This window comes from Stegostoma tigrinum, unplaced genomic scaffold (assembly GCF_030684315.1).
Source record: "Stegostoma tigrinum isolate sSteTig4 unplaced genomic scaffold, sSteTig4.hap1 scaffold_224, whole genome shotgun sequence".
Lineage (NCBI taxonomy): Eukaryota > Metazoa > Chordata > Chondrichthyes > Orectolobiformes > Stegostomatidae > Stegostoma > Stegostoma tigrinum.
Genome location: NW_026728160.1, coordinates 105,146 through 116,694, shown reverse-complemented (window position 1 = coordinate 116,694; position 11,549 = coordinate 105,146).

Genomic DNA, 11,549 nt, shown 5'->3' with positions numbered 1-11,549 from the left:
CAGTCACTGCATCCCATTCAACTCAGTGATGCATCACATTTCACTCAGTGACTACAACAGATTTCACTCAGTCACTGCAGCCCATTTCTCTCAGTCACGGCAGCCCATTTCTCTCAGTCACGGCAGCCCATTTCTCTCAGTCACTGCAGCCCATTTCTCTCAGTCACTGCAGCCCATTTCTCTCAGTCACTGCAGCCCATTTCTCTCAGTCAGTGCAGCCCATTTCAATCAGTAATGCATCCCATTTCCCTCAGTGACTGCAACACATTTCTCTCACTGACTGCATCCCATTTCACTCAGTCAATGCATCCCATTTCACTCAGGCACTGCATCCCATTTCACTCAGGCACTGCATCCCATTTCACTCAGGCACTGCATCCCATTTCACTCAGGCACTGCATCCCATTTCACTCAGGCACTGCATCCCATTTCCATCAGTCAAAGCGTCCCATTTCCCTCAGTCAAAGCGTCCCATTTCCCTCAGTCAAGGCATCCCATTTCCCTCAGTCAAGGCATCCCATTTCCCTCAGTCAAAGCGTCCTATTTCCCTCAGTCAAAGCTTCCTATTTCCCTCAGTGAAAGCGTCCCATTTCCCTCAGTGAAAGCGTCCCATTTCCCTCAGTCAAGGCATCCCATTTCCCTCAGTCAAAGCGTCCTATTTCCCTCAGTCAAAGCTTCCTATTTCCCTCAGTGAAAGCGTCCCATTTCCCTCAGTGAAAGCGTCCCATTTCCCTCAGTGAAAGCGTCCCATTTCCCTCAGTCACTGCATCCCATTTCCCTCAGTCACTGCATCCCATTTCACTCAGTCACTGCATCCCATTTCACTCAGTCACTGCATCCCATTTCACTCAGTCACTGCATCCCATTTCACTCAGTCACTGCATCCCATTTCACTCAGTCACTGCATCAGAGTTCACTCAGTCACTGCATCAGAGTTCACTCAGTCACTGCATCAGAGTTCACTCAGTCACTGCATCAGAGTTCACTCAGTCACTGCATCAGAGTTCACTCAGTCACTGCATCAGAGTTCACTCAGTCACTGCATCAGAGTTCACTCAGTCACTGCATCACAGTTCACTCACTGTCTGAATCACAGTTCACACAGTGAGTGCATCACATTTCACTCAAAGACGGAATCACATTTCACTCAGTGACTGAATCACATTTCACTCAGTCACTGCATCCGATTTCACGCAGTCACTGCATCACATTTCACTCAATCACTGCATCTCCTTCACCACAGTCACTGCATCCCATTTCCATCAGTCACTGGTGCCCGTATCTCACAGACGCTGCATTCAATTTCCCACACCAACTGCATCCCATTTCCCATAGACACAGCATCTCCTTTCCCTCAGTCACTGCATCCCTATTCACACAGTCACTGCATCCCAGTTCACACAGCAACTGCACCCCATTTCACACAGCCACTGCATCCCATTTCACACAGCCACTGCATCCCATTTCACTCAATGCTTCACTTTACACTCAGTCAGAGCATCCCATTACCATCCGTCACCGCGTCCCATTTCCTCAGACACTGCATCTCCTTTCCACAGTCACGGCAATCCCATTTCACTCAGTCACTGCATCCCATTTCACTCAGTCACTGCATCCCATTTCACAGAGTCACTGCATCCCATTTCACAGAGTCACTGCATCTCCTTTCCATCAGTCACTGCGTCCCATTTCACTCAGTCACTGCGTCCCATTTCCCATAGTCACTGCATCCCTATTCCCAGTCACTGCAGCCAATTTCCTTCAGTCACTGCATCACATTTCCCTCAGTCACTGCATCACATTTCCCTCAGTCACTGCATCAAATTCCCCTCAGTCACTGCATCCCATTGTCCTAAGTCAGTGCATCCCAGTGCCCTCAGTCACTGCATCCCATTGTCCTGAGTCACTGCATCCCATTGTCCTCATTCACTGCATCCGATTCCCCTCAGTCACTGCATCCCATTTCACTCAGTCACTGCATCCCATTACCCTCAGTCACTGCATCCCATTTCACTCAGTCACTGCATCCCATTACCCTCAGTCACTGCATCCCATTACCTTCAGTCGCAGGATCCCATTTCCAACAGACACTGCATCCCATTTCCGTCAGTCAAGGCATCCCATTTCCCTCAGTCACGGCATCTCCTTCACCACAGTCAGTGCGTCCCATTTCACTTCGTCACTGCGTCCCATTTCCATCAATCACTGCATCCCATTTCCCAGTCACTGCATCCCATTTCCCTCAGCCACTGCATCCCATTGTCCTCAGTCACTGCATCCCATTGTCCTCAGTCACTGCATCCCATTGTCCTCAGTCACTGCATCCCATTGTCCTCAGTCACTGCATCCCATTGTCCTCAGTCACTGCATCCCATTGTCCTCAGTCACTGCATCCCATTGTCCTCAGTCACTGCATCCCATTGTCCTCAGTCACTGCATCCCATTGTCCTCAGTCACTGCATCCCATTGTCCTCAGTCACTGCATCCCATTACCCTCAGTCACTGCATCCCATTACCCTCAGTCACTGCATCCCATTACCCTCAGTCACTGCATCCCATTACCCTCAGTCACTGCATCCCATTTCACTCAGTCACTGCATCCCATTTCACTCAGTCACTGCATCCCATTACCCTCAGTCACTGCATCCCATTTCACTCAGTCACTGCATCCCATTACCCTCAGTCACTGCATCCCATTACCTTCAGTCGCAGGATCCCATTTCCAACAGACACTGCATCCCATTTCCGTCAGTCAAGGCATCCCATTTCCCTCAGTCACGGCATCTCCTTCACCACAGTCAGTGCGTCCCATTTCACTTCGTCACTGCGTCCCATTTCCATCAATCACTGCATCCCATTTCCCAGTCACTGCATCCCATTTCCCTCAGCCACTGCATCCCATTGTCCTCAGTCACTGCATCCCATTGTCCTCAGTCACTGCATCCCATTGTCCTCAGTCACTGCATCCCATTGTCCTCAGTCACTGCATCCCATTGTCCTCAGTCACTGCATCCCATTGTCCTCAGTCACTGCATCCCATTGTCCTCAGTCACTGCATCCCATTACCCTCAGTCACTGCATCCCATTACCCTCAGTCACTGCATCCCATTACCCTCAGTCACTGCATCCCATTACCCTCAGTCACTGCATCCCATTACCCTCAGTCACTGCATCCCATTTCACTCAGTCACTGCATCCCATTTCACTCAGTCACTGCATCCCATTTCACTCACTGACTGCATCCCATTTCACTCACTGACTGCATCCCATTTCACTCACTGACTGCATCCCATTTCACTCACTGACTGCATCCCATTTCACTCACTGACTGCATCCCATTTCACTCACTGACTGAATCACATTTCACTCACTGACTGAATCACATTTCACTCACTGACTGAATCACATTTCACTCAGTCACTGCATCCCATTTCATTCAGCCTCTGCATCACATTTCACTCAGTCAGTGCATCCCATTTCACTCAATCATTGCATCTCCTTCACCACAGTCACTGCATCCCATTTCCAACAGTCACTGTTTCCCGTATCTCACAGACACTGCATTCAATTTCCCACACTCACTGCATCCCATTTCCCACAGTCAGAGCATCTCCTTTCCCTCAGTCTCTGCATCGCATTTCACTCAGTCGATGCATCCCATGTCCCTCAGTCACTGCATCCCATGTCCCTCAGTCAATGCATCACATGTCCCTCAGTCAATGCATCACATGTCCCTCAGTCACTGCATCCCATGTCATTCAGTCACCGCATCTCATTTCACTCAGTCACTGCATCCCATTTTACGCAGTCACTGCATCCCATGTCCCTCAGTCACTGCATCCCACGTCCGTCATTCACTGCATCCCACGTCCCTCAGTCACTGCATCCATTTCCCTCAGTCACTGCATCCCACGTCCCACAGTCACTGTATCCCACGTCCCACAGTCACTGCATCCCATTTCACTCACTCACTTCATCCCATTTCACGCAGTCACTGCATCCCATTTAAGGCGGTCACTGCTTCGCATTTCACTCAGTCACTGCATCCCATTTCACTCAATCACTGCATCTCCTTCACCACAGTCAGTGCATCCAATTTCCAACAGTCACTGCAGCCCATTTCACTCAGTCACTGCATCGCATTTCACTCAGTCACTGCATCCCACTTCCATCAGTCACTTCAATCCATTTCCGTCAGTCACTGCATCCCATTTCCGTAAGTCACTGCATCCCATTTCCCTCAGTCACGGCATCCCATTTCCCTCAGGCACGGCATCCCATTTCCCTCAGTCACTGCATCCCATTTCCCTCAGTCACTACATCTCCTTCACCACAGTCACTGAATCCCATTTCCAACAGTCACTGTTTCCCGTATCTCACAGACGCTGCATTCAATTTCCAACACGCACAGCATCCCATTTCCCATAGTCACAGCTTCTCCTTTCCCTCAGTCTCTGCATCGCATTTCACTCAGTGATTGCATCCTACTTGCTACAAATACTGCACCTCATTTCCGTCGGTCACTGCATCCTATTTCCTTCAGTTACTGCATCACCTTTCCATCAGTCACTGCATCTCATTTCACTCATTCACTGCATCCCATTTCACGCAGTCACTGAATCACATTTCCATCAGTCACTGCATCCCAGTTCATTCAGTCTCGGCATCTCATTTCCCTCAGTCACTGCATCCCATTTCCCTCAGTCACTGCATCCCATGTCCCTCAGTCACTGCATCCCATGTCCCTCAGTCACTGCATCCCATGTCCCTCAGTCACTGCATCCCATGTCCCTCAGTCACTGCATCACATTCCCCACAGTCACTGCATCACATTCCCCACAGTCACTGCATCACATTCCCCACAGTCACTGCATCCAATTCCCCACAGACACGGCATCCCATTCACTTGAGTCACAGCATCCCATTTCAAACAGACAATGCATCTCCTTTCCCTCAGTCACTGCATCCCTATTCACACAGTCACTGCATCCCAGTTCACACAGCCACTGCACCCCATTTCACACAGCCACTGCATCCCATTTCACTCAATGCTTCACTTTACACTCAGTCAGAGCATCCCATTACCATCCGTCACCGCGTCCCAATTCCTCAGACACTGCATCTCCTTTCCACAGTCACGGCAATCCCATTTCACTCAGTCACTGCATCCCATTTCACTCAGTCACTGCATCCCATTTTCCTCAGTCACTGCATCCCATTTCACTCAGTCACTGCATCCCATTTCACTCAGTCACTGCATCCCATTTCACTCAGTCACTGCAACACATTTCACTCACTGACTGCATCCCATTTCACTCACTGACTGAATCACATTTCACTCAGTCACTGCATTCCATTTCACTCAGTCAGTGCATCCCATTTCACTCAATCATTGCATCTCCTTCACCACAGTCACTGCATCCCATTTCCAACAGTCACTGTTTCCCGTATCTCACAGACACTGCATTCAATTTCCCACACTCACTGCATCCCATTTCCCACAGTCAGAGCATCTCCTTTCCCTCAGTCTCTGCATCGCATTTCACTCAGTCGATGCATCCCATGTCCCTCAGTCACTGCATCCCATGTCCCTCAGTCACTGCATCCCACATCCGTCATTCACTGCATCACACGTCCCTCAGTCACTGCAACCCATTTCACTCAGTCACTGCATCCCATTTCACTCAGTCACTGCGTCCCATTTCACGCAGTCACTGCATCCCATTTAAGGCGGTCACTGCTTCGCATTTCACTCAGTCACTGCATCCCATTTCACTCAATCACTGCATCTCCTTCACCACAGTCACTGCATCCCATTCCCCTCAGTCACTGCACCTCATTTCACTCAGTCACTGCATCCCATTTCACTCAATCACTGCATCTCCTTCACCACAGTCACTGCATCCCATTTCCAACAGTCACTGCAGCCCATTTCACTCAGTCATGGCATCGCATTTCACTCAGTCACTGCATCGCATTTCACTCAGTCACTGCATCGCATTTCACTCAGTCACTGCATCGCATTTCACTCAGTCACTGCATCACATTTCACTCAGTCACTGCATCACGTTTCACACAGTCACTGCATCCCATTTCATTCAGCCTCTGCATCACATTTAACACAGTCAGTGCATCCCATTTCACTCAGTCAGTGCTTCCCATTTCACTCAATCACTGCATCCCATTTCACTCAATCACTGCATCTCCTTCACCAGAGTCACTGCATCCCATGTCCCTCAGTCACTGTTTCCCCTATCTCACAGACACTGCATCCCATTTCCCTCAGTCACCGCATATCATTTCCCTCAGTCACCGCATCACATTCCCCTCAGTCACTGCCTCCCATTGTCCTCAGTCACTGCATCCCATTGCCCTCAGTCACTGCATCCCATTGCCCTCAGTCACTGCATCCCATTGCCCTCAGTCACTGCATCCCATTTCACAGAGTCACTGCATCCCATTTCACAGAGTCACTGCATCTCCTTTCCATCAGTCACTGCGTCCCATTTCACTCAGTCACTGCGTCCCATTTCCCATAGTCACTGCATCCCTATTCCCAGTCACTGCAGCCAATTTCCTTCAGTCACTGCATCACATTTCCCTCAGTCACTGCATCACATTTCCCTCAGTCACTGCATCAAATTCCCCTCAGTCACTGCATCCCATTGTCCTAAGTCAGTGCATCCCAGTGCCCTCAGTCACTGCATCCCATTGTCCTGAGTCACTGCATCCCATTGTCCTCATTCACTGCATCCGATTCCCCTCAGTCACTGCATCCCATTTCACTCAGTCACTGCATCCCATTACCCTCAGTCACTGCATCCCATTTCACTCAGTCACTGCATCCCATTACCCTCAGTCACTGCATCCCATTACCTTCAGTCGCAGGATCCCATTTCCAACAGACACTGCATCCCATTTCCGTCAGTCAAGGCATCCCATTTCCCTCAGTCACGGCATCTCCTTCACCACAGTCAGTGCGTCCCATTTCACTTCGTCACTGCGTCCCATTTCCATCAATCACTGCATCCCATTTCCCAGTCACTGCATCCCATTTCCCTCAGCCACTGCATCCCATTGTCCTCAGTCACTGCATCCCATTGTCCTCAGTCACTGCATCCCATTGTCCTCAGTCACTGCATCCCATTGTCCTCAGTCACTGCATCCCATTGTCCTCAGTCACTGCATCCCATTGTCCTCAGTCACTGCATCCCATTGTCCTCAGTCACTGCATCCCATTGTCCTCAGTCACTGCATCCCATTGTCCTCAGTCACTGCATCCCATTGTCCTCAGTCACTGCATCCCATTACCCTCAGTCACTGCATCCCATTACCCTCAGTCACTGCATCCCATTACCCTCAGTCACTGCATCCCATTTCACTCAGTCACTGCATCCCATTTCACTCAGTCACTGCATCCCATTACCCTCAGTCACTGCATCCCATTTCACTCAGTCACTGCATCCCATTACCCTCAGTCACTGCATCCCATTACCTTCAGTCGCAGGATCCCATTTCCAACAGACACTGCATCCCATTTCCGTCAGTCAAGGCATCCCATTTCCCTCAGTCACGGCATCTCCTTCACCACAGTCAGTGCGTCCCATTTCACTTCGTCACTGCGTCCCATTTCCATCAATCACTGCATCCCATTTCCCAGTCACTGCATCCCATTTCCCTCAGCCACTGCATCCCATTGTCCTCAGTCACTGCATCCCATTGTCCTCAGTCACTGCATCCCATTGTCCTCAGTCACTGCATCCCATTGTCCTCAGTCACTGCATCCCATTGTCCTCAGTCACTGCATCCCATTGTCCTCAGTCACTGCATCCCATTACCCTCAGTCACTGCATCCCATTACCCTCAGTCACTGCATCCCATTACCCTCAGTCACTGCATCCCATTACCCTCAGTCACTGCATCCCATTTCACTCAGTCACTGCATCCCATTTCACTCAGTCACTGCATCCCATTACCCTCAGTCACTGCATCCCATTTCACTCAGTCACTGCATCCCATTACCCTCAGTCACTGCATCCCATTACCTTCAGTCGCAGGATCCCATTTCCAACAGACACTGCATCCCATTTCCGTCAGTCAAGGCATCCCATTTCCCTCAGTCACGGCATCTCCTTCACCACAGTCAGTGCGTCCCATTTCACTTCGTCACTGCGTCCCATTTCCATCAATCACTGCATCCCATTTCCCAGTCACTGCATCCCATTTCCCTCAGCCACTGCATCCCATTGTCCTCAGTCACTGCATCCCATTGTCCTCAGTCACTGCATCCCATTGTCCTCAGTCACTGCATCCCATTGTCCTCAGTCACTGCATCCCATTGTCCTCAGTCACTGCATCCCATTGTCCTCAGTCACTGCATCCCATTGTCCTCAGTCACTGCATCCCATTGTCCTCAGTCACTGCATCCCATTGTCCTCAGTCACTGCATCCCATTGTCCTCAGTCACTGCATCCCATTACCCTCAGTCACTGCATCCCATTACCCTCAGTCACTGCATCCCATTACCCTCAGTCACTGCATCCCATTACCCTCAGTCACTGCATCCCATTTCACTCAGTCACTGCATCCCATTTCACTCAGTCACTGCATCCCATTTCACTCACTGACTGCATCCCATTTCACTCACTGACTGCATCCCATTTCACTCACTGACTGCATCCCATTTCACTCACTGACTGCATCCCATTTCACTCACTGACTGCATCCCATTTCACTCACTGACTGAATCACATTTCACTCACTGACTGAATCACATTTCACTCACTGACTGAATCACATTTCACTCAGTCACTGCATCCCATTTCATTCAGCCTCTGCATCACATTTCACTCAGTCAGTGCATCCCATTTCACTCAATCATTGCATCTCCTTCACCACAGTCACTGCATCCCATTTCCAACAGTCACTGTTTCCCGTATCTCACAGACACTGCATTCAATTTCCCACACTCACTGCATCCCATTTCCCACAGTCAGAGCATCTCCTTTCCCTCAGTCTCTGCATCGCATTTCACTCAGTCGATGCATCCCATGTCCCTCAGTCACTGCATCCCATGTCCCTCAGTCACTGCATCCCACATCCGTCATTCACTGCATCACACGTCCCTCAGTCACTGCAACCCATTTCACTCAGTCACTGCATCCCATTTCACTCAGTCACTGCGTCCCATTTCACGCAGTCACTGCATCCCATTTAAGGCGGTCACTGCTTCGCATTTCACTCAGTCACTGCATCCCATTTCACTCAATCACTGCATCTCCTTCACCACAGTCACTGCATCCCATTCCCCTCAGTCACTGCACCTCATTTCACTCAGTCACTGCATCCCATTTCACTCAATCACTGCATCTCCTTCACCACAGTCACTGCATCCCATTTCCAACAGTCACTGCAGCCCATTTCACTCAGTCATGGCATCGCATTTCACTCAGTCACTGCATCGCATTTCACTCAGTCACTGCATCGCATTTCACTCAGTCACTGCATCGCATTTCACTCAGTCACTGCATCACATTTCACTCAGTCACTGCATCACGTTTCACACAGTCACTGCATCCCATTTCATTCAGCCTCTGCATCACATTTAACACAGTCAGTGCATCCCATTTCACTCAGTCAGTGCTTCCCATTTCACTCAATCACTGCATCCCATTTCACTCAATCACTGCATCTCCTTCACCAGAGTCACTGCATCCCATGTCCCTCAGTCACTGTTTCCCCTATCTCACAGACACTGCATCCCATTTCCCTCAGTCACCGCATATCATTTCCCTCAGTCACCGCATCACATTCCCCTCAGTCACTGCCTCCCATTGTCCTCAGTCACTGCATCCCATTGCCCTCAGTCACTGCATCCCATTGCCCTCAGTCACTGCATCCCATTGCCCTCAGTCACTGCATCCCATTGCCCTCAGTCACTGCATCCCATTGCCCTCAGTCACTGCATCCCATTGTCCTCAGTCACGGCATCCCATTGTCCTCAGTCACGGCATCCCATTGTCCTCAGTCACTGCATCCCATTGTCCTCAGTCACTGCATCCCATTGTCCTCAGTCACTGCATCCCATTGTCCTCAGTCACTGCATCCCATTGACCTCAGTCACTGCATCCCATTGTCCTCAGTCACTGCATCCCATTGTCCTCAGTCACTGCATCCGATTCCCCTCAGTCACTGCATCCAATTTCAGTCAGTCACTGCATCCCATTTCACTCAGTCACTGCATCCAATTTCACTCAGTCACTGCATCCCATTACCCTCAGTCACTGCATCCCATTACCTTCAGTTGCAGGATCCCATTTCCAACAGACACTGCATCCCATTTCACTCAGTCACTGCATCCGATTCCCCTCAGTCACTGCATCCCATTTCACTCAGTCACTGCATCCCATTACCCTCAGTCACTGCATCCCATTACCCTCAGTCACTGCATCCCCTTACCCTCAGTCACTGCATCCCCTTACCCTCAGTCACTGCATCCCATTTCACTCAGTCACTGCATCCCATTTCACTCAGTCACTGCATCCCATTTCCCTCAGTCACTGCATACCATTTCCATCAGTCACTGCATCCCATTTCCCTCAGTCACTGCATCCCATTTCCTCAGTCACTGCATCTCCTTTCCACAGTCATGGCAATCCCATTTCACTCAGTCACTGCATCCCAGTTCAGTCAGTCACTGCATCCCATTTCACTCAGTCACTGCGGCCCATTTCACGCAGTCACTGCATCCCATTTAAGGCGGTCACTGCTTCGCATTTCACTCAGTCACTGCATCCCATTTCACTCAATCACTGCATCTCCTTCACCACAGTCACTGCATCCCATTTCCAACAGTCACTGCAGCCCATTTCACTCAGTCACTGCATCCCATGTCCCACAGTCACTGCATCCCATTTCCATCAGTCACTGTTTCCCGTATCTCTCAGACGCTGTCTTCAAATTCAAAAACTCACTGCATCCCATTCCCCTCAGTCACTGCATCCCATTACCCTGAGTCACAGTATGCCATTTCCCACAGTCACTGCATCTTCTTTCCCTCAGTCACTGCATCCCATTTCCATCAGTCACTGCACCCCATGTCCCTCAGTCACTGCACCCCATGTCCCTCAGTCACTGCACCCCATGTCCCTCAGTCACTGCACCCCATGTCCCTCAGTCACTGCATCCCATGTCCCTCAGTCACTGCATCCCATGTCCCTCAGTCACTGCATCCCATGTCCCTCAGTCACTGCATCCCATGTCCCTCAGTCACTGCATCCCATGACCCTCAGTCACTGCATCCCATTGCCCTCAGTCACTGCATCCCATTGCCCTCAGTCGCTGCATCCCATTGCCCTCAGTCGCTGCATCCCATTGCCCTCAGTCGCTGCATCCCACTTCACTCAGTCACTGCATCCCATTTCACTCATCTGGATAGTACTCACTTATTACCATCCCACCTACCTTCCCCAGCACCTCCTCCCCCTCCACGCTATTTGTTTCTGAGCTCCCTTCCACCCTCCATTTCTCAGGAAGGGTCCTGACCCAAA